Genomic DNA, 23,443 nt, shown 5'->3' with positions numbered 1-23,443 from the left:
CTGCCAGCATCCCTCCCTTAACCGTATCTTACAATCTGGTTGTTGTCCCTAATACATTATCTATTCAAAGGCTAAAGCCTCCAATCTTTCTATTGCTTTTTCTACCTTCTAAGTAAAGGAAGTATCTTTGTGGTAAGTCAAGAATGTTCAGAAATCCTACTTTAAGTGTAGTTGTATTTCTGATAGATAATTTACAAATCTCTTCTGCTCATCAAAGTTCCTGATCAGGGAAATGCCCACAAAGAGGTAGTCTTGTCCCTCAAACAGGGCTTAAGAAGGTTGTAGTGGGACAGACTCTCGTTCACACTTCCATTCCTAGAACAGCATTCTGAAGGATCCCTCCATTGAACAGCAAAGCCTCAGCAAGTCACTTGCTAGGTGCACGTCTGGAAGGTGGCCATTCTTCTCTACACCTCTCTCCTGGAAGACTTTGTGTGGAAGTATGGAACACTAGCCGCCTCCTTAAATAGGACAAACCTACCTCCTCTGAATTGTACTCTGCTGTACAATTGGTACTCAAGTAGTTCCTGTAAGAAATAACCTGAGATTGGGAGAGCCTGCCAGCACCCGATTGGACTAAGAGAGCCTTTATTCAGTGACTGATGGAGGTGGATGCACTCCAGGAATCCAATCAAATGGAGAGAGGAGGGATTCCACAGAGAGGAGACCATGATGGGATGATGTGCAGAGATGACCAACCACACTGGTGGAGATCCATGAACTGTGGACTAATGGCTGTGGAGCTCCCATGGGACTAGACTAGGCCCTCTGGATATGGGAGACAGGTGTTTAGTTCAAAATGCTGCATGGGCAGGCTTTGGGAAGCCCGTTGCCTGAGGTGTGGCACCTTGAGCAGCCTTGGTGCGGTGGGAAGAGCTTGGACCTGCCTCAGCTCGGTGTGCCTGGCTCTGCTGACTCACCATGGGAGACCTTGATTTTGAGGATGTAGGGATTGATCGAGGGTAGCTTGGGAGGGAGGGCTGGGGGTGGGAGGAGGTGGGATCTGTGAGTGGTATGTAGGGTAAGTAGAAAATTTCTTAATTAAAAAATTTATATATATAACCTGAGGTTGGATATCATTCCTAAGACCTCACAGTGGTATCACTTTTACTTTCAGTAGGAGGAAGAGACATTGAGAATCAAATGAATACAGCTTAGGAAAGGCAGTATTGGCTAAGAACGCACAGTTTCACTCCTGAGTCCTGATTCTTAGCTTTACTTCTTTGGTTTTTGTCGTTGTTGTTTTGTGTGTGTGTGTGTGTGTGTGTTTTTCTCAACCTTTTTCATGCCCTAATTTCACATTTATAGATTGGGCTCCCTGAATGGAATTTATTTTCCATTAACCCGGTCAATGCACATTCTATTTAGATACAAACCTAGCAACAGCAAACCCCTATTTTTATATTATAATTGATAGTCACCTAGGAACTACATGATGCTTCAAATCTATGCCCATTAAGCTTATACATCAAACACTCAACTTCTCCTCTTGTTCACCTACAGCTTCCCTCTGGCCTCTTAGGCATGAAATCATTGTCAAATCCATTATCACACTACAGGCTTAGACTAATTGTGTGGATTCCATTCCTTGGGGTTGCTAGCTCTGAAAGGTTGCTGAACTCCTCAGCACCTGGCCACCAGCACACACAATCTTCCCAAGAGGATATCTCACTCTTGGTTTAAATTAACCATTTCCTATTACCCTGTAAGTAGGTACCTTTCAGCACCAATGTCCCTTTCACCAGTAATACCGTGGTCAGATTGGACATTCGTGTTGATGTAGTCAGAGTGTGTAAATAGAACACAAAACATATATGCATACACACGCATACCTGGATATGCATGCAGGTATACATACACATACATACATGAAGTACACACATACATACATGCACACACATATGAGTCAACTTTTGGAAGACATAATTAGTATATGAAAAGGTGATGGGAAATAAAAATAAAGGTATAACTCAAGGCAACATAAGGAAAGATACATACATGCATGAATGCATGTTTAGTACTACAGATGTGTGTGTGTTTTCTTCCACATACTAAAAGTTGTCCTGAATATCACATTTTTAGAAATTTAATTTGAGCACATTGCAATTTTTACACATTCAAACTTTTCTTTTTACACATTCAACTTTTACAAGCAACTTTAACATTTGTAAAAACGTCTAGGTCTGCCTGATGGGAATTGACTTAAGGTTACTCAGGCCTTGAAGAAGCCTCAGGCTCCCCTCTCAAGCACATAAATTTACATCTCTCAGTCAGCATTGCTCAATGTTACTCAGTAGAGATATTCACTAGGCTTTCAAAATAGAAACCATTTTAAGAGTCCTTTGAATCTCATTTTGATGTCTTAATTAATACTTCTTGTTCCTAAAATATACCTTAAATTCTCATATATAGCAACAGCACTGAACTCCGTGATGATGAAAAATGAGACACCAAAGAATGATTTCTAGATGCCTCAATGACATCTGAACAGCATGGACAGAACAATCCCAGCCTGAGTTATAGAATTCCACTCTGTGTCGTCTTAAACAATCCCTTCATTTTACTCCTAAGAAGTTTAGATGGTTCTTTGTAGGAAATAATGGACATAGCTTTCAATTAATGAGAACATATTTCATTAATGAGCTCTAATTCTGGAATCCTTCACTAACCTCAGAATCAAATATAAAACTCCTGGATTAGTAGACAATGAAAAAGTGTGAAAATTATCAGTATCCATCTCATTTCTGAAATAATATTGGCTCCATCTGGTGGCCAAAGTAATAATTTCTAGTCTCATCTATGATTTTAAAAAAATGCTTTCTTTAATAGAAAATGCCCAATTAGATAAAGATACTGAAGAATTTATAATATAAATTTAGTATAGAGAACATTAGCATTTCTACTTATGATGAGTCTTTTCCATGGAGAATATAAATACTCTGGCTTTTTACTGCAATTTAAGAAGAGGCGAAACTCTAGTATAAGAAACTTATGAGACTGCATAGTCATCTCAAAACATATTTAATATCTCTGCTATAAAAACACCCAAAAATCTATTAACATTTTAATCAAATTATTGTAATTATAATCAACTTATTGAATATGTATTGCCGATAAAAAGGTAAAGCCCAACATAAGCTATTTAATAACTGAAGAAGCCCATGGGATCAGTACTGTATTCTCATTATTCTCTAAAGTAAGAAACCCCAATGAATGAGTGCACTGTTCTTAGAGGGAGGGGAAACTCACTTCACTTAATGCTGTAGGTCTTCCCTAGAGTTCTGTGGAACCTGAAGCTTCAGGCTGAACCTTCTGGGCTGTGTCTGCCTGTCTCCACCTCTCCCAAGCTTAGTGACCCAAGCAGCCATGTCAGGCTTTTAGTCGATACTGGAAATTCACACTCAGGTCTGCATACTTGCCAGTGAACCATCTCTGCAAACTCAAAGTCATTCTCTCTAACGGTAATGTGGAAATAACATCGTTGGATCATTACCAAAATGATTCTACAGAATAAATAACAACTGAAACTTGATGCCTGCCTCTGAAATCCACTTCAGTTGTTCATTTCTCACTTTCTTCCCTTATAGCTAGCTGGTCCAGTAATGTTTAGAAGAGCAGGGCACACCCCACCCCCTGAGAGGCAGAGCTATGTGTTCATCCTTGACATCTCTACCAAAAAAAGAAAAATAAAGAAAACAATGGTTATGAAGAAGATGTGCACATGCCTAGCACCCAAATGAACATAAGCAGTGCTTTCTATCCGATTGTGTGTGTGTATGGAGTTTCAGTTACGTGCTCACCTGGTCTTTTTGCTTTATGAAAACGGATCTAGGACTTTTAAAATCTGTTTCTCGTCTATGAAGCTCTATGGGTACGAGCTGATGAAGACACTCACCAAGAGAAAAGGGTCTTGTCTCTGTTAGACCTGAGGAAAAAACAACCTTTCCACGACTGTGATTAAAGCAAGCTCTATTTAGAAGTGCACGCACGAGGGACTGGCCAAAGGACTGCCCCCCCTCCCCTGCGCCCAAGTCAGGATTTCAGAGAGCAGCCCCTCACTGGCTTTTGAGATCCATTTTATGGGGGAGGAGTTAGGGTTGACAGACAACAGCTTTTGAGATAATTGGCTGTTAGCACCTGGACAAAAGAGTAGGGGACTTGGGCTCAAGGCTGCCTGTGGGGTAGATAAATGCAAGAACATATCACGTGATAGGGGAGTTATCACAGTTGTTCAGGGGCTTAGCAAGGCAAAAGGGGTGGGTGTACATCATGGGGTGACAAGTTCAGCCTAGGTTGAAAAACATGCAGAATATTTATTGGCCCAGGGAACAGAAACTTTATTCTTGTAAGGTCTGGAGACTTCATGACAATGCGTAACAACGCGGCTTCTGTTTTGATTTTGGTCTCCTGATCACAGGTCTCACACTCAGCAGCTTCCTGTTCCTTTCATTCCCAGCTTCTCCGGGACCTCCCTTCTGAAGTTCTGGCAGTACCGGTGTCCAGTGTCTGCTGTGCACAGTCCTCGGTAGTCCTCAGGCAGTAGCTCCTACCTGCAGTTCTCCAACCCTTCCAGATTCTTTGTGGCAGGAGGTCTATAATTCCTATAGGATTGTGACATTGTGACATCTGCCATGTCCAGTTCCTGAAAGGCAAAGTGACAGTGAGACTAGAAAGCTCTTGTTCCCCAGTATGTGCTTTTGTTGTGGGGTCCCTCCTGGGAGTCAGTTGTGTGACAAAACTTTTCCCGGGGAAATGCAACACACACACACACACACACACACACACACACACACACACACACACACACATCTACTCATGCCAAATAGGGAGCCCACCACAGGACAAAGTGCAGATACCACCACCAGAGTTTTACTGGGGTTATTTACAGGAGTCGGAGTGAGAAGTTACAGAAGCAAAAATGACTCAAAGACAGCTGCATCCCCAACACCCACCCCAGCACCAGTGACAGCTTTCACAGAAGCTGGGGAACCTGGAGCACACTGCACAGCCTGTAGGCAGTTCAGCAGGCTGGAGAGGGTCCTTTCGGGGCGCCTCAGTTGGTCTAACCTGTTCCACACAGCTCGGCTGGTTTCTGCTTCTTTCAGGCAGCTGGTCTGGTTCCAGAGCCTTCCTTGCATCTTGTCTTGTCTGCGTAGGACTCGCGGCTTTTATTACTTATTCTGACAGGGAGGGACCTAGTGAATCCTGTCAGTTTCAGGGACTGCCTGGAGCTAATTTGAGCAGTTTACCTTCCTTTTTATGGAGCTTCCTTGCAGGGTGGAATGTTTAAGTTTCCGAGGAAACTGTTACACAACAGAGACCTCCTGGACAACTTGCCTTGGCTCTCTGAAAGGCGTTTCCCAAGCAAGTGCTGTTGTGTGACACCATAGTAACTTCTCTTTTATCCAGTGAGCCAAGACATGAAGCCTTCCCAATGAAGCTTGGGGAGCCCTGCCCCTTGAGCTTCCTGACTCAATCCCAGTGCGCTGAGACTGCTCCTCAGACTCTGCTTCTAGTCTTGAGTCTTTCTGATTTGTACTGGCCACCCCTTGAATACTAACCTCTGCCATAGTTAGGATTTCTTTATATTAAATGTTCCCTATTAAATCTGTTGTGTGATTGTCCTGTTTTAACTGGGCAAACACTGAGAGATCTCTCTGCTTCGCAGTAAAAATGTTGTGTAAAGCAATCTATTACATGTAGACACTAGTTATAACTCGCTGATTCTGTGGCACAGGTGGTCTGGTCATACAGTTCTGTGTCCTGCTAACTTTTCTAGACATTTTTTTTTTATTTGAAGAGTAGAAACTAATGCAAAATCGATAAGATTTGTGCAAACAGCACTGGTTTGTATATGTGTGTTGTATATGTATGTTTTCAGAGAAGGTTTAAAATAAGGTATTTGTACTTTGAAGATATTGCTTAAACATTCTAACTGTAATTCCGTATTTAACTATTCACATACAGGTGTTTTCCTTTATGGGTTTGGAGACATCTTGACAATAAAGAGTATGGGCTGTACCAGAGATGGTAAGGCAGGATGATTGTGGCAGTCATTTTCCATATGCATACTAGACCCTTTACACTCAGCCTGTTGTTTGTGTGGGTTTGATAGAGTCCCAGACCTCCATCCTTCCAATGCCAAACCTAACTCCAGAAATGGGGACTGGACACAGCCTGAGTGGTCGGTCCTTCCTTCCTCTTCTAGTGACAATTGGTTCAAGAAGAATAAGTGAAATTTTCTGCAGGAATTTTGAGAAAGAGATGGTCTCAACGTGGGGGTTCATGAGCTGTTAAGACACGATCCTGAATGTACTAGGTACTGTGTTTGCCACTACGTAGGGGAAAACTGTCTGCCAAAACAGCAAACACAGAAAAGCGGAACCAAAAGGTACAAAAAGACTCTTAATGATGTCATTTGACAACTTACCTGCTTTTGGCTGCAGATGCGTGAAGTTTTCAGAAAAAATGAAGCAATAAGCATCCTAAGTTAGTCTGATGTGATATTCATAGGTCACAGACCAGAGTGATTCATCGATGGTGTCAAAGACCAGGTGAGAACTTCATTCAGATACGTAGCGAGCCTGTACTGTGTAAGCAGCACTCCGTGTGTGTTGGACCACGGGACGCAAAGTGATCAAATCCAAAGAGCACTTGGGTGAAGGCTGATGTCATGTCACTAAAGTCTTTAAATAATCAATAACACAGCTACCCGACTCTGGCGATTTTTCTTCAAACATTTTGAAGAAACCCTGGATAAAATAGCCAAACAGTATTTTGTACCACTTGCTACTGTTTTTTGGTTGGTTCTTTTTTTTTTTCCTTTCCAGTCTCTTACCTCCTTCTTATCTTTTACCAGCTACAAATGGTACTGAAAGAGGAATCAGCCTGCAAAGTCCAGCTTTGCTCTCCACCAGCTCGGAGCCCAAGTACCGCTGCTGAAAACTTGACGTTGCCCGCTCCTCTCCGTGTCTCTCTTACAATATCAGCGTTCTGCCCATGCTGACAGGTCTCATGTCACACAATATGACTGATTAAGGGATATATTTTTAAATTTCATCACTGTCTTTATTTTTTTATTTTATCTTTTTTTCCAATTTTTCCAGACTGCTTGTCACCTGCCCCCAGATCCGTGAGAGGTTTGTAGAAAATACAAAAAGCCTATCTTAAAGGAAACACACCATGTGACATCATGACAAAAGCCAGAAAATTGTGTGTTCTCGTGGCCATGCCACTCTTCCCTTGGGTCCCCCCTTTGTTTTCTTTGCCTGGGAGAGTGACAGACAGAAGGGCCTGGCATTTGTCACTTCATGTCAGCACCATAGTATTTAAACCTCTTTGTAGGCTTTTGTTTCCAGCCAAAATCTTTCTGGAAATGTGCCAAATATATATTGACTCGAATAAGTATAAAAGATCAATCCTTGCTGTCTTGTTTGAAGCCAAATATTGCTTAATTGTAGCCTACTGCTTCTGTTAATTTTTATAGAAAAACTTGTCTTTCAATGTTAGAATTTTTCTCCTGCACACCTATTTCTATTTGTCATAACAATCATTTTTGTGCCCTTGTCCATAAAATTGAAAACTCAATGCCAGTATATTTTAAAATTCTATGATAATACACTTTTCCTTATGTTTTCTCTTTTTATCAGGGGGAGGGTGGATGGACCTTATCATATACCCCAGGATGATCTTAAAGTCCTGGGTTAAGACAGTTCTCCTGACTCAGCCTATGTTTGGTTTTGGATTTTGGAGACAGGACTGCTCTGTAGTCCAGGCAAACTTGAAACTCACTGTATAACCAAAGCTACCCTCAAACTCAGCAATCCTCCTGCCTCATACTCTTGAGTGCTGTGATTCAAGAATAAGGTATCTTGCCAACAATCTGCAGATTTTCTTCTGTTATAATAAAAGGTTGTCAAGTATTCACATTAAAGCATGCCACTAAAATTACCAGGGTGAAACAACATACACAGCTGTGAGGAGCAGTCCCTCTAGTCTGAGGCAGGAAGACCATGAGTTCAAGGCTAGCCTATATCAAGATCCGGTCCTACCTGGTTTACAGGACAAGATCCTTTCTCCAAATTTAAAAAACAAAACCTAAACAATAGTGTGTGAAAATGGAGAAAAAAAACAAACAGAAAACAAAGTCAACTGAAGAGACCTCAAGATAATTGTATTAGGAAAAAAAAGGTTAAGTATAGGCTAAGCACAGTTAGCCTCAGACTTCTAAGTAGAAGGGAGGGCTAGAAGCTGCACCAGTATGTTCTGGTAAAGGAGAATAATAGAATAAAAGAAAATACACAGAGCAGATCTTATCAACAGAGAATAGGTCTAGCATTTGATCATCCTGAGCCTGGGATCAGTGAATATGGTAAATTCTGGAGACATCTGTCTGCTGTAGAACCCTAGAACTCTGCAGCTCTAGTAGTTGACTTGATATCTACAGCTGTATCTCTCAAAAAGAGTGGTGAATACTTGGGAGGTCATTGTGGTGGTTTAAATAAGTATGGTCTGCGATGGGATGTTCTATATGCTGTGAATGTGTTGCTCCGATTGACTGATAAATAAAATGCTGATTGTCCAGTAGCCAGGCAGGAAGTATAGGTGGGATAAGCAGACAAGGAGAATTCTGGGAAGAGGAAGGCTGAGTCAGGAGATGCCAGCCTGCCATCCAAGGAGCAGCATGTAATGGCACACAGGTAAAGCCACGGAACATGTGGCAACATAAATTAACAGAAATGAGCTGAGTTTAAGTGTAAGAGCTAGTCAGTGGTAAGCCTGAGCTAATGGCCAAGCAGTTTTAATTAATATAAGCTTCTGTATGTTTACTTGGGTCTAAGCAGCTGCGGACCGGGTGGGACACAGGAAAACTTTCAGCTACAATGGTCCCCATAGAATAATGTGTTTGAGTGCTTACCCATAGGGAGTGGCACTATTAGGAAGTATGGCCTTGTTGGTATAGGTGTGACCTTGTTGGAGGAAGTGTGACACTGTGGAGAAGAATTTTGAGGCCTCATATATGTTCAAGCTACCCACAGTGTGGTACACAGTCTCTTCTGCTATCTGCAGATCAAGATGTAGAACTCTCAGTACCATGTCTGTCTGCATGCCACCACACTTCTTATGATAACAATGTTGGATAAAGCCTCTGAAACTGTAAGCCAGCCCCAGTTAAATATTTTCCTTTATAAGAGTTGCCATGAGCATGGTGTTTCTTCACAGCAGAGAATACAACCTGAGACTGTCTTGAAAGGTCCTCTGCTTCTGAAGATCTTGATACTGTATTTGCCTCCCAGACTCCCAATATATTTGGAAGACACTACCCAGCTTGAGCATTACCTGTTGCAAGGGTACAATTTAAAGAGTGTCAGGGGGATGACAGTACCTGCCCAGCCCACAAACCATTTTATAAGTTAGAAAAGGAAGGAATACTACCAATTCATTCTCCAAAGCTAGCATTACCCTACATCAAAACATGACAGGAATACAAAAGAAGAAGAATAAGACTATATAAGAGAAAGATCATGAGCCCCAACACTGCACAAAGAACTACAGACAGCTAAGGAAAACTGAGAGTGAGAGAAATAGTTTTTCCCAGGAAGTATCCAATGCCAAATGGTCATTCCTAAAAACATACATGCAACATTAATCAGACTGAGAAGTTTATAGTTTATACATATATAATTATACATGTAACAACAATTAATGAAAAAAGAGGCTGTGGATTTGAAGAGGAGCAAGGAGAGGCATATGGAAGGGTCTACAAAGAGGGTAAAAGGAAGGGAGAAAATGATGTAATAATCTCAAAAATAAATATTTTTTTTAAAAAGAAGAGTCCAATTTCCATGGTGAACATAGAAAAACTTTTAACAAAATTCTTAGAAACTAAATTTAAGAATTTAGAAGACATTAAGAAGATCATATACAGAAATGCTATGATTATACAGCATATGTGCTTGTTTGAATGTAATTGCCCACATAAGCTCATAGGGAGTGGCACTATTAGGAGGTGTGGCCTTGTTGGAGGAAGTGTGTTACTGTGGAGGCATGTTTGAGGTCTCATATATGCTTAAGCAACACCCAGTATCTCAGACAACTTCCTGTTACCTGCGGATCAAGATATACAATGCTCAACTCCTTCTCCAGCATTATATCTGCCTACATACCACTATGACACACCATGATGATAATGGACTAAGCCTCTGAAACTCTAAGCCATCCCAAGTAAATGTTTTTCCTTTATGAGATTTGCCTTGATCATGGTGTCTCTTCACAGCAATAAGACTAACTTATTAGCAATAAGACTGACTAAGACAACATACATACATTTAAAATGTATACTATAACACATAGACATAAGGAAAGGAATTGTATGACCATTGTCTTGGTTACATTTCTATTGTTGTGATAAAACACTATACCTTACAAAAGAAAGAGTTTAATTTGGCTCATGGTTTCAGAGCTTTAGAGTCCATGATGTCAGAGTGAAGACATACCTGAGAGTGCACATCTAAATCTACAACCATGAGGCAAGAGAACACTAGGGATCTCACCAGTCTTTTGAAACCTCAAAGTCTGCCCCTAGTGACACACCTCCTCCAACAAGGCCACACCTCCTAATCCTTCCAGAACAGTCTATCAACTGGGAACCAAGTATTCAAATATGACCTTATGACGGCCATTCTCATTCAAAACACTACAATCATATTGTTTCTTAATGATAAGATCTGTTTCTTAGAGGCAACAAAAGGAAGGATCCTATTTTCTAATCCAATCTGTTTGTATCTTTTGATACAGGAACTGAGATAACTAATATTCAGAATTACTATTGAAAAGTATGGATTGATTCCTGACATTTTGTTTTTATTTTAGAGTGTTTGGTAATTTCTTAGACTTCCTTTGCTTAATGAGTATTAAAATCACTTTTTTTTTCTGCTGAAGCATCAGGAATGTGTTTATCTTTCTCGTCAGTCCAAAGTGTTCCCTTCCATCCAGTATTTTCTGTAGTATTGACTTGGTGGTCACATTTCCTTTATCTTGTTTTTGCTTCCCTGGAATATATATATATATATATATATATATATATATATATATATATATATGTAGAGAGAGAGAGAGAGAGAGAGAGAGAGAGAGAGATTCAGATATGTTAAGCTGGGTTGGCAATTATATATTTCAGAGTTTGAAATGTGCCATGATACACCATTTTAAGGTTTCAATTGAAAAGTCTGTTGTTACTCTGTTGGTTCTGCCTTTCTCTCTTGCAACCTTTAAATACTTTCTTTGTTCTGTACTTGAGTGTTGTCACCATCTGATGTTCTATATATCTGAATAAAATTCTCTTTTCTGACATTTCGGAAATGTTCTTCTATGATTTTGTTATAAATATTGTCTATACTTTCAGCATGAAATTTTTCTCTTCTGTGTACACAGTTCATGGAATCTCAAAGTTCTTGCATGTTCCACCCATATATTTTAAAGATTTAACATTAATCTTGACTAACGGTTCCTCTACCTTATCATCACACAAATCCTGACACTCCGTCTTCCACATGATCTACTCTATTGCAGAGGGTTTCCACTGAACTTTTTGTAACTGAAGGTGCCTCGGGAACCACTTTCCACATTGCACTCAACATAATGGAAGCTTTTAATAAAGAAAACTACTATTTTAAAAATACTGCTGGGTGGTGGTGGCGCACGCCTTTTATCCCAGCACTCGGGAGGCAGAGGCAGGCAGATCTCTGTGAGTTCGAGGCCAGACTGGTCTACAAAGTGAGTTCGAGAAAAGGCGCAAAGCTACACAGAGAAACCCTGTCTCGAAAAACAAAAAAAAAAAAATTAAAAATATTATCTTCTGGGTTTTTTTTTTTTAGATTATAATGTAATTGCATCATTTCCCCCTTCACTTTCCTCCCTCTGATCCCTCCCAGGCAATCCCCTCACTCTTTCTCAAATTCTTCTCATTCTTTCTCAAATTCATGGCTTCTTTTTTTAAATTGTTGTGTATATGCATATATATATATATATATATATATATGTCTGAATACAGCCTGCTCAATATGTATAATGCTAATTATTATTTGAACTATTATGTTTTTCATTTCCATCATAATTTCTGTTTGGTCCCTCATCAGTATTTTTACCTCTTTATTGAATTCTATTTTCATACCATGAATTGACTTCCTTATTTCATTTAACTTCTTGTGTTCTCTTAGACAATGGTGTATCCTCTTTTAAGTGAACATATTCATAATCATTCTTCTTAATTCTATGTCTGAATTTTTATATAAGTTGTTTTCATCAATGGCCATTGCTACCAGATTGGTAATTTTATTCTTTTATTCCTCTCTTATATATTACATCCCAACTGAAGTTTCCCCTCCCTCCACTCCTTCAACCCACCCCCACTTCCTCCCTCCCCCAGATCCACTGCTCCCCCATTTCCTGTGAAAAGAAAAAGCAGCCCTTCCAGAGATATCAAAAAAACATGGCATAACAAGTTACAGTAAGTCTAAGCACCTCCCCTCATATCAAGGCTGGACAAAGCAACCCAGTGAGAGGAAAAGGGTTCTAAGAGCAGCCAAAAGAGTCAGAGACAGCCCTCACTCCCACTGTTAGGAGTCCCACAAGAACACCAAGCTATACAACCATCACATATATGCAGAGGACCTAGTTCAGACCCATACAGACTCCCTGATTCTCACTTCAGTCTCTGTGAAACCCATGAGCCCTGCTTAGTTGATTCTGTGGGTCATGGTTTGGTTTTTTTGTTGTTGTTGGTTTTTTTTTGGTGCCCTTGAACCCTCTGGCTCCTATAATACTTCCTCTCCCTCTTCCATGGGGTTCTCCATAATTTTTGGTGCAGACATCGTCATGGTTTTTCATGTTACTTAAATTTTGGGAATGGGATCTACTCATCTGGAGTTAAAGGATTGGTTAAGACACCCCCACACACATACACCCCTATTGCTGTTGTTCTTTTTCCTTTAATTTGGGACATCTCTCTTTTCAGTGAAAGTGTTTGCAAGGTTAAGGAGAGACAAGATTGTAGCGGGGTCATGGTGATGTATTCCTCCACAAGACTGGTGTCCCTGGTCCTAGGCTCTATTTCTAGTCCAACTCTGTAAGTTGAGGACTCTCTGCAGCAATGTCCCTATTCCGTGGTTAATACAGTCTGCTGATAGACTAACAGTTAACCACAAAGGAGACGTTTGTTAAGTACTCATTGTTTTAGGGAGTAGAGACCCTGATAGTACCATGATTTTTAATATGCTGTTTATTGTAGGCATGAGTGGAAAAGAAAAGAAAAGAAATATAAGTAAGCAGTCACAGTAAGACTAGTGATTAGTGTTCAGCTGCTAAATAGGAAGTGGAAGAGGAATGGGAATGATGGAGGCAAAGGAAAAATGGAAAGGAAGAAGAGATATGGGAGTTTTGGTTAATAGTAGACTAAAAAGGCAAGGAGCAGAGAAAGATACTCAGATATTGTAAACAATGTCTGCCTCTGGGCTTTAATAGAAGTATCCTGAAGAGGAAATATATAGTGTATGAGAAAGGAAGAAGAAAAGGGAAGGGAGGAAAAAAGAACAGAAAAGGAAGAAAATGCAAAGCGTTAAAAGGCATGAGCAGACAGCACTGCCTTGCTACATTGACCTTGAGCATTATCGAGATCAGGAATAGCTGTAAGGGGAATGAGAGCTAGGCAGTAATATATGATAATGAAATCCCTAACCTAGTGGTGTTTCTCTTCTCCAAGCTGCTACAGTTCTGTTGTACTGTCTTCCTAAATTTGCTCCATGTTGACTTTTTACCACTTCCATAATTCTTGGGGATTCCCAGCAACACTTTTGTGTGAACATTTTTGGGGGAGTGGGATGGGGATTGGCTCTGTTTTGTGAGTGCAGATAGCTGAAATGAATTCTGCTATATGGATATATAGTGATATAGATGATAGATAGATAGATAGATAGATAGATAGATAGATAGATAGATAGATAGATATGATATGATATGATATGATAAAGAGATAGATGGATGATAGAAGACAGAAGGATGGGTGGATAATTAGGTAGGTAGGTAGATACATACATACATATATAGATGACAGATAGGTGATACATAGATACATAAATATGTAGATAGATAATAGATAGATAGCCACTTTTGTTTTTTGAAATGGATCTTGTCACTAAACCTGAAGATGATCAGAACAGCTGGCCATTGATCTTCAGACACCCTCCTGTCTCCACACCCCCAGCATGGGGTCACAAGTGCACTCCAGCATACCTCTCTCTTTTTATATGGATTCTAGGGATGTAAACTCAGGGCTCCATGTGTAACAAGTGCTTGATTTAGCAAACTATCTCCACATTCCCTATGGCTTTCTAACTGTTCTGGCCTCAGCTGAAGAAATTCAATCCTGGGACTTCCAGGCTTCCCTGCTCTTGTTCTAGAGATCTCCCCAGCCTCACCACCTTTCTATCTCTTGACCAAAGCAGGTCCACATTGGCATGTTTTGGTCCATCCCATGGGGTTTTATTTAAGGAACAGTTTCCAAATTTAAAGTGATAAGGTGCTCAGATGCACTTCAGGTCATCTTTCTGCAGCATGCTTTCTCAGCATCACTTAATAATTCCCCCAGAAATCATGAGTCAAATTCATTACATCTATTTTACCACCAGGAGGAAAATAAGATTTAAAAAAGCACTTTGTGGGAGGAAAAGAGGAGAGAGGGGTGGGGAGAGTTGGGTTTTGAAGATGTTAAGGTGTACATTTCCAGCATGTTCTGAAAAAAGGCAGTGATTCAGGAGTCTCAGAAGGAGGAAAGACAGAACAGGAGTGGACAGTGGGATCTGATAGGAAATCAAGCTTTAGAGATCTCTAACAAAGAGAATGAATCAAGGTTCTGGATGCAGCAATGAGAAGGAAGATGTTTGCCTGCATCCCAGAAAAGGCAAGAGGGATGTGAGAGAAAATGTGACTTCTGGGGAAAACTATACCAGTCAGAAAAAATGGCAGAATTTTCAGAAAAGTGGTGAGGATATGGAGTTGTGCTGATGACTGACAAAGAGTTCTAGAAGGCATGGTGGGAGGATTTTAGCAACTGAGTGGAGGTAAGGAATGGGGGGTCACAAAAAGAAGATGCAGAGCCATGGGGGTAGCTGAATGAACAGAAATATGGGGGTTGTAAGATTTTTCTTTTTCCTGATGGCTCTATCAGAGCTATGAGTACTAAAAGAGGAATAAAGGGTCTTGGAAAACCCAGATAATTAAGATTTCCACTTGAGCCTTAATGATGGCATAATTGAGTCTATAGAATGATGAACTTACACTAAATCCTGCAAACCACATAGAAACTCTAGAGAGGTAGATCCTTTTGAATGAAGATATGAAGATCCAAGAGGCTGTCCTTACTCTAAACATTATGTCATTCCTCTGACATCTGCCAGTACAAACAGAACCTGAACTTAACAAAATATGGATCCAAGTGGTGAAAGAACTGCCTCTCAATCTCCTTTCAAAATTTTCCTGGTTAGAGATTCCGACTGATCCAGTTTATATCTGAGTCTAATTATCTGTGACCAGAGTCGGTGGGTACCGTAGGCTTTGTTGTATAAATACCACCAACAGGTCATCGGGATTATGGAGGGAGACAGGAAAGGTGTCTGTCTACTGGCAGATGCTCTAAAAGGTGAGCAGCATGGGTTTGATTAAAAAAAAAAAAAAGAACTTGAAAAGATGACTTTAAGACTAACATCGGTCACTGTATGGTGACAGACATAGAATCATTGATGGGAAATAGCACATGGGATTGTCCAACTTTTTTGCTGGCTGCTACTTGGTGAAAAGTTTAACAGCATTGAACCTTCAAAGTCTTTCCCTTCCCTAACCTCCATGAAGCAAAGTGTTATTACTGAAGAGGAATTAAGATTCTTGTGATGTCGGATTGAAAGAGAAGAGGGAGAAAGATGACCTGAAAGTGCTAAAAAGCTTTTGGAGGAAAGAAATATTCAAGATACACTTGTGTGTACTCCCTGTTATTTCCTGGTGTTTAATAATTACAAGAAAATGATGTCAGCCGTTTTGAAACATTCATGGTCACTGGGTATTCTTGTACTGTGACACCAAGCTCCGGGCACATCAGGTGGATTGTGACTTCAATGAATTCCAAAGTCTTGGGAGGTAAAACCTGAATCCTTTAAGCAAGAAGACAACTGGGCACCTAAGGACAGACATCTCATGCATCTGGACATGCACACTTGGATCTTGGGTGGTCAGGGTCAAACAGGAAATTACATACCTAAAAACACGATAGAGTTAAATTAGTTACATGCACACCGAAGGGCAAGCAGGCTCTGGTAGACTAAGCCCCATGAGATTCAGCACTGAAATGCACAGAAAGAAGGAAGACACACTAAGTAGAAATAGCAAGAATTGTGGGATTTTGTTTGAAAGAAACCAGAGAAGAGTATTCCAGGAGCAAATCATTTGAGTCTTAAAGAACTCAAGCCGTACAATTTGCATCCTACACAGGATTAGCATGCATGGGTATACCTTTGGTGGGTATCTGGGCAACCGTCTCCTGGGGAACTCGTCTTAGAGATAGTTGGCTCTGTTGCTGAAACAATTTCTTTGTTATAGGTGGTCTTAAGTTCTCAGTGGGTGTGGGAATGATATTATCTGCAAAGGGGAAAATGGTTTTAAGGAGGAATTTTTAAAATTTTCTCCTTTTGTACAAGTGCATACATACGTATACATATATATGCAGGCATACATATAAGCAGAATTAAAACCTTATTTTGCAGAAATGGTATGCAATGATTAAGGAAAATAAATGTTCAAAGTTTCCTTAATTAAAAAAATTTGTTGAAAACATCAGTATGTGTTAATCTGCAGTTAACAGTTAATTTCCTATGTAGGACTTCAGAATAAAATAGTAGATTATTAGAAACTGCCCTGTGCAATGCAGAGGGGAAAAAAGACAGGGTAAAAAACAAGACTGCTCCTATGAGAGGAGGTGAAGAGAAAAGCAACAAGCCTTGGTGAGATACTCCACAGAAAAGCATCCAGGAGCATCCAACTGAAGTTCTGTTCTCTCCTGGATGAGGATGCTGCATAAAGAGTTATCTGGAGGAAGTCCAGCCAGGGCCTGGATGCACCACACGTAGAGATGGGTGGAGCAGTGTGGCCAGATAGCCTGACGCCGAGGCTCTCCACCAGCACCCTGGAGCAAATAGCAGAAGAAACCACCGGGACCATTGCCTGGGCCCCGCGACAACATGATAAAGGGGGAAAAGATGCCAGACAGTCTCCTCAAGCCGTATCAGTCAACGTGCTGTCCAGAAAAGGAATGCCCAGCCACTAAGGTGAGCCTCGTAACCAGCCCCCAGTGTCAGTCTCAGGAAGTCCCACATGGAGACCATGAACCCCAACACAGAAAGGAGGCTGTAAATGGCAAGTGGTGGGGTGTGCGGGGTCTGAGACTAGGGAATTCCAGCAGAAGTGGAGTCCCACCCGGGATTCTCTGGCTGCAAGAGGGACACACCCACTAAACTAGTGTGAATTACTGAGACTCTGGCCCTCATCCCACCTGCTAATGCCACTACAAAAGATGGTGGGAGGGCAGGGGGAAGCTTAGTTCATCCCAACTAGGCAGCGATACTGACTGAGAGTGTACCTTGTATTTCATTGTTCCTTGTGTAGTTTATTTTTGTTTGGACTTTAGCAGCTTGTTTAATTGTTCTGTGTCAGCGTGTATCTCTCTTGAATAGGCTTTCTCAACTAACCTTTCTTCTCCATACCTACTCTATAATAGTTTCTGTATATTCTATGCAACCTCTCACCCATACACTCCCTGTTTTCTTTTTACTCCCTCTTTTTCTATTTTTTCCAATCTCCTCCTCACTTCACTGCTTAATTACTAATATACTGACTCCTAAAAAAAACTATGTTGCATCTTTCCAAGTCAGCGCTGTGGTGCCCTGTGGCCGGACCTTATCAAGAACAGGAGTAAAGATGTACACGTGTCCCCTACTGCAAGTTAACACCAGGACGTCTGTCTACCATCGGCCTAACAGTAGTTGGGGGATACCCTAACCACACAGGGAAAGACACGGATTAAGTGACGGCATCTCATCAGAAAAGCTCATGTAAAATAAAATAGTGTGAGAAAATGTGAAAAGTCAAAACTGGAAGATGCATCTATCAGACAAGGGATTCATACCTAGAACATATACACAACTACAAACGTTAAATACTGAACGGCACAGTTCTCCCTATAAAGAAATAGGATAATAAAGTGGATAGACAGTGGTCATACTTATGGAGGTTTCTAAGGAACACTGAAAATAGATCCATATGACTCAGCCATACAACTCCTGGGTATATAGTCTAGTCGACAGATTCTAAGATAAATACTAAGTGCATTCTCACATATGTGGGACTTAGAATTTAATTTGTTTGTGTGTGTGTGCGTGCGTGCATGTGTGCGTGCGTGCGTGCGTGCGTGCGTGCGTGTGTGTGTGTGTGTGTGTGTGTGTGAAGGATGTATGAGTCATGAAACTAGAAAGGGGACCATGGTTAGGAGCACTGGCTGCTCTTGCAGAGGATGCAGGTTCAATTCCCAGCTCCTACATGGCAGCTCACAACCATCTGGAACTCCAGTTTCACAGGAACATATATCCTCTTCTGGACTCCCCAGGTAGTGCAGGCATGTGGTACATATATACATACAGGCAAAACACCCAATTAAAATTTTTGGTGGGGCATGGTAGCACGAGCCTTTTATCTCAGAACTTGGGAGACAAAAGCAGGTGGGTCTCTATGAATTACAGGCCAGCCAGAGTTGTGTAGTGAGATGCTGTCTTAAAATAAATAAATACTTTCATCATCCATGATATGGAAAATTACATACACATTTATCAAATCATCTCTCCTCAAGACTTCCTTTATCTGCCAGTGAGTTGTTAAAAAGCATCCAATAGAATCCAGTCCTTAGTGGGGACACATAGGCAGTGGACAGAGCTCCCTAGACTAAGGACACTGATGAGGCCCAGCTTCAATCATAACACTGAGGACCGGAGAGAAAGCCCACCTTCTGGCTCTTGTATTTCAAAGAAACTTGTTCAACTATAAATGCTTATGATTCTGGGTCAGGTTAGTATGATAAGATGCTATGTAGTTCTTGTAGAATATAAAGTATTTTAGGATTATTTTCCCAAGGATCTGAACATGAACTCTTTAATGCAGTCTAATATTTTTAAATATTGTGCCACACTCTCCTAAGTTCTGATGCTAAGCTAAGCTGAGGGATGTTGAGACCTTGACCTGCTTTTCAGCCTTTGGCACCAGAGTTAAAAACTGTGCTTTATGAAGAACTAGGAACTGACAGATAAAATTTGTCATTGTGCTAGGCCCATGATACACTTCCAATAATATGCTGTCTTCTTTTGTTTAAGGAAGTTGAAAATGAGGATAACAAAAGCAATGGCCACTTAAAACAAATCACAATTCCAAAAAAAAAAAAAAAAAAATTATCAGTTACGTAAGAACTGAGCTGTGCCTTTGATGCTGTTGTGTTGTGTTTAGTTTTAAGGAACTGTTCCTTCATGGGGCTAGTGAGGCTTGTCCCAAGCACAATAGCTAATCAAGTGGCTGGATTTCAATCACTTTTATTCTCAAGTTTCCTCTTAATTTCAGGGACAATTATGATTTTACTTCCTGTCTCTGTTTATGCCCCTTTCCTGCATCAAATTTTAATTTGTTCTTCTGATATGCAAAGCACTTTTTAACTATGAAAAATAAATTTTACAGATAAAGTTTTCCTCATATGAGTAAGAAGAGAGGAAGAGAGGAAAGGAAGGAGAAGGGACGGAGGGAGGGAGAGAGGGAAAGATGGAGGGAGGGAAGGACAGAGGGAGGAGGGAGGGAAGCAGAAGAGAGAAAGGGACTCATAATGCCTGCAAAGACAACAGTTAAAATGTCTGTTCACAGAAATAGGGGACTCGCAACTCTGTCTGAGGGGAAAGATATTATTTGGAAATGTATGCACACTGGGAAAGGGCATCTCACATCACTTATAAAAATATGACTAAGCAGTGAGGGAGTTGTCCAGCTGAAGAGACAGTGAACCCAGAGACATCACCTGAAACCCAGGGCTCAAGCTATGAACAGCATCATAAATGGGTAGAAAGTTTCAAGTCATTGTTACTTTGAAAGCAGAGTTTGTTCTTGGCACTGAGAAGCCACTAAACACTTCCATGTGTCGAGTGATGGGATCAAGGCCAGTTTCTATAGCAAGTATTAAGGCAGCAGCCCCTAAGATAAATTTGGATAATGAAATATTGGCAATAGAAAAAGAAATTAGAAAATAAATGCACCAATATATATAATGATGCAAAAAGAGCCTAAACAGGGACCAGAGGACAAACAAGGATTGGAGTGGAGGGAAGGACAGCTGTGGTTACAAAGAATGGAGGAAAAGTCAAGGCTTCATCAATAGACTACAAGCCATCAAAGAGTAAAGACTTCTAGTTGAGCTGACAGAGCAAGATGCCAAGTAAAACATTCCTTCTTGTTTCAACCACCAAGCACACCCAACCATAAAATTAAATCTGCAGCTGAATTCCAAGTCAAAGTTGGTGACAGGAAGTGAATGTAAAGCCTTACCAAAAGATGGGATCCTTCCAGGACCAATGGTGACACTATCCAGAAAGCTCACTGGGAGCCGGATCTGGACTGCTGATGCTCAACAAAGAATGAGGCAGCTACCCCGTGAGCAAGATGCAAGACAGGGATAGGGAAAGCTGCACTGCTAAGCACTTAAATAACTTCAACAGCACACCAATATCCCAGAGCCAGGGTAGAAAATATTTACCTGTGAATGGTAAAAAAACAAAACAAAACAAAACAAAAAAGAAAGAAAGAAAGAAAGAAAGAAAGAAAGAAAGAAAGAAAGAAAGAAAAACACTGCTTCAAAAACCCTCCAGTGAAAAATCCCAATGCTGCAAACACAAATCACTCCAAGTTTCACACACACAAACCCATGACAGAGGTTTCAAAGCACATAGTCCAGTGGATCACTCAAGAGAGACTGATGGGAAAACCACACCTGTGAAAAAAATGCAAATGGTTCCAGTAAGAGAAAAGTTGTCAGTGAAGGGGCAGTCAAACCTGAATGACCAGGAAAGTGGTAAAAAAACTTCCATGGGAAAAGATCTTCACCAACCCTACATCTGACAGAGGACTGATATCCAGAATATATAAGGAACTCAAAAAATTAGACATCAAAATGCCCAACAGTCCAATTAAGAAATGGGCTATAGAACTAAACAGAGAATTCTCAACAGAGGACACTCAAATGGCTGAAAGACATTTAAGGAATTGCTCCACATCCCTAATCATCAGGGAAATGCAAATCAAAACAACTCTGAGATACCACCTTATGCCTGTTAGAATGGCTAAGATCAAAAACACTAAAGACACCTTATGCTGGAGAGGATGTGGAGCTAGGGAAACTCTTCTCCACTGCTGGTGGGAATGCAAGCTTGTACAACCACTTTGGAAATCAATATGGCGCTTTCTTAGAAAATTGGGAATCCATCTCCCCCAAGATCCAGCTATACCACTCTTGGGCATATACCCAAGGAATGCTCAACCACACCACAAGAGCACTTGTTCAGCTATGTTCATATCAGCATTGTTTGTAATAGCCAGAACATGGAAACAACCTAGATGCCCTTCAACTGAAGAATGGATAAACAAAATGTGGTACACAATGGAATACTACTCAGCAGAGAAAAACAATGACATCATGAGGTTTGCAGACAAATGGATGGATCTAGAAAAAATCATCCTGAGTGAAGTAACCCAGACTCAGAAAGACAAACATGGTATGTACTCACTCATCGGAGCATACTGGATGTGGAACAAGGATGACTGGACTGCTACTCACATCACCAGGGAGGCTACCTGGAAAACAGGACCCAAAGAAAGACACGGGGATCGCCCAATGACAGAGAAATGGAATGAGATCTACATGAACAGCCTGGACATGAGTGGGGGTAGTGAAGGGCAAGGGTCGAGGGAAAAAGAGCTTGGGGGAGCGGGAGATCCCAGCTGGATCAACAACAAAGAGGGAGAACAAGGAATAGGAAACAATGGTAAATGAAGACCACATGAGAATAGGAAGAAGCAAAGTGTTAGAGAGGCCCACAGAAATCCACAAAGATACCCCCACAACAGACTGCTGGCAATGGTCGAGAGACAGCCCGAACTGACCTACTCTGGTGATGGGATGGCCAAACACCCTAATTGTCATGCTAGAAACCTCATCCAACTACTGAGGGATCTGGATGCAGAGATCCATGGCTAGGCCCCAGGTGGATCTCTGGGAGTCCAATTAGCGAGAATGAGGAGGGTTTATATGAGCGAGAATTGTTGAGACCAAGGTTGGATAAAGCACAGGGACAAATAGCCAAACGAATGGAAACACATGAACTATGAACCAATGGCTGAGGGGTCCCCAACTGGATCAGGCCCTCTGAATGGGTGAGACAGTTGATTGGCCTGATCTGTTTGGGAGGCATCCAGGCAGTGGGACCGGGTCCTGTGCTCATTGCATGAGTAGGCTGTTTGAAACCTGGGGCCTATGCAGGGTTGCTTGGCTCGGCCTGGGAGGAGGGGACTGGACCTACCTGGACTGAGTCTACCAGGTTGATCTCAGTCTGCGGGGGAGGCTTTGCCCTGGAGGAGGTGGGAATGGGGGGGTAGCCTGGGGGGAAGGTGAGGGGGGCCGGAGCGGGGAGAACAAGGGAATCCGTGGCTGATATGTAGAACTGAATTGTATTGCAAAATTTAAAAAAAAAAAAAAACCTCCCATGGCCACTTGCATTATCTTCCTTAAACCAAGGAATTAGACCCTCAGAGCAGAAAGTCTGCTACTGAGTGGCTTTAAAAAAGTGTGGAATCAGAGAAGCAAAAACCCAAACTTCTCTCCTTAAAAGCTCTGGCCAGTCTCTGCACCACACATTGACAGGACGAATTGAAAATGGCAGCCAAGAATGATATCTGAGCTGCCAATCACTGCACGAATTCGAGTGTGGGACTTGCATCTAGTCAGCCAATTACCAGTGAAAACAAAACTGTCATCCTTCTTTGAAGCAATAGAACAGAGTCCAGAGTCGACACAGCACAGTACTCTCAATTTCCATAATCCTGTCCAAAATTATTCAACAAAGAGTCTAGAAGTATGAACGACTGCCAAGGGAAAAGGCAAAGAAACGTCCACTCTGAGATGACCTATGCATAGGAATTAGCACGTACAGACTGTAGAAACGGTATACTTCTGCTCAGTCCCCAAAGCAAGCGTTTACTTAATGGTCTTCATAACCAAAGGCAAACAGCAGAAGAAAGAGTCCGTGAACTCAAATACGAATCAACG

The 23,443-nt window shown here is 41.2% G+C and overlaps 1 long non-coding RNA gene across 1 annotated transcript; it reads right to left on the bottom strand.

Annotated features, from left to right (window-relative positions):
• Window positions 1-4,078: 4,078 nt before the first annotated feature.
• Window positions 4,079-20,905, bottom strand: LOC131893693 (uncharacterized). The gene is made up of 4 exons (XR_009374734.1): window positions 20,671-20,905; window positions 16,558-16,683; window positions 6,431-6,752; window positions 4,079-4,642 (listed from the first exon to the last, which is right to left on the bottom strand). It is a non-coding gene; the product is annotated as an uncharacterized LOC131893693 (long non-coding RNA).
• Between the last annotated feature and the right edge of the window lie 2,538 nt (window positions 20,906-23,443).

Source organism: Peromyscus eremicus, chromosome 16_21 (assembly GCF_949786415.1).
Source record: "Peromyscus eremicus chromosome 16_21, PerEre_H2_v1, whole genome shotgun sequence".
NCBI lineage: Eukaryota > Metazoa > Chordata > Mammalia > Rodentia > Cricetidae > Peromyscus > Peromyscus eremicus.
Note: the sequence above shows the minus strand (reverse complement) of the source record. Positions and strands in the feature narration are given on the sequence as shown.